Source organism: Acyrthosiphon pisum, chromosome A1 (assembly GCF_005508785.2).
Source record: "Acyrthosiphon pisum isolate AL4f chromosome A1, pea_aphid_22Mar2018_4r6ur, whole genome shotgun sequence".
Classification (NCBI taxonomy): Eukaryota; Metazoa; Arthropoda; class Insecta; order Hemiptera; family Aphididae; genus Acyrthosiphon; species Acyrthosiphon pisum.
This window is the reverse complement of record NC_042494.1, coordinates 50,712,214-50,713,608: the sequence shown is the minus strand read 5'-3', so window position 1 is coordinate 50,713,608 and position 1,395 is coordinate 50,712,214. Positions and strand designations below refer to the sequence as shown.

The 1,395-nt window shown below is 30.3% G+C and overlaps 1 protein-coding gene across 3 annotated transcripts in view; it reads left to right on the top strand.

The window, feature by feature from the left end:
- LOC100162698 (protein 5NUC) overlaps nt 1-1,395 on the top strand; it is a 22,986-nt gene that overhangs the window by 15,318 nt on the left and 6,273 nt on the right. The gene's annotated exons all lie outside the window — the stretch shown is intronic.

The following is a 1,395-nucleotide window of genomic DNA, read 5'->3' as shown; positions in this document are numbered from 1 at the left end:
GGCCGGTTAAAATTCAGAATCCACCACTGGCAACTAGGGTCAATTTTTGCTAGAATTTTATCAGCAGCACAGACTCTAGCTCCAGACTGTTAAGCACAGTTAAGGACAACGGCCGTCTGGCTACTAACAATACACAAAAAAATTCATATAAGACTAGGTAGTGAATTAAAAAATGTTAATTCAAATTATAAATAATTATATAGGTACCTATCTCGATACATTTTTAATTCAACTTTTACTCAAATACAAAATGTACATATAAAATAATATAAAATCAATAGATACTAATTTTCTATTAGTTACTGAAATGTATCAATAATTGTTTTTGTGTCAAGACTATTAGTTACATCTCTTTCGATATTCAATATTAATAAACTTGTAAATCGTTCTTGTCTCATTGTTGTTCTCTGACAAGCTTATTTAAACACCTCATTGAAGATAATGAACGTTTGCAGGCTGTGCAGCAACCAACATATTTAGTAAAACCTACTTATAGCAGTGTATATACATTTGAGTACACATTGTACACATCTTCAGTACCTAACTATACTTCTTTAATTTAAATATCATTAATACCATTTACAAAGTCGCTCACAAAGCTGACAAAGTTGAAAAACCGAAAAAAACACCCCTGCCCACCATCTGCTGTACTGCTGCACCACAAATCTTCAACGACCCCAGTTACAACTCAAATCAAAAACCGACATCTTATGCCAAAGCCACAGCCAACTCTTCATCGATCAATCAACCTCTCCACATCATCAACAAATTTATTGAAGACTTAAAATGTATTTTAAACCCTCTTCTATTGGCTCTTACTTCCCTAACCAACAAAATTACACTTCCCATTTCGTCCACTCCATGACATCCCTCATCCCAAGTTAGAGGGTACCCACACTGGTGGGCCTCCCTCCTCAAGCCATTCATGTTATTATTGTTTTCTTATCGCACATATGCTTATTATGTCTACGATGATATAGATTGTATATTTTCTTCTAAAAATAAAAAATAAAAAAAAAAAATATCATTAATATCAACAATTTTAATTTTAAACAGGCAATTTTTGGCAATAATCTTTTTTTCTTATCACCAAAAAGCATAATATTCATAATGAGTTGATGAAATATATATATTTTTTTAATGTGAATGAATATAAGGTTTTTTTAAATTGAAAAAAATTTACTAATTTCTATAACAAATTATCAAATTAAAATAAACCTCAAATTCGTCTACAATACACTTATACACAAAAGCAAATTGATCGAGCTTTGACACATCCGTTATCGAATTCAGTATAAGTGACTACATTTCAACAAAATTTCACATTAGAGAGTAGTTCAGTAATAATATTATTATAATACAATTCTAGTATAGGTAAAAATTGATTGTGATTTT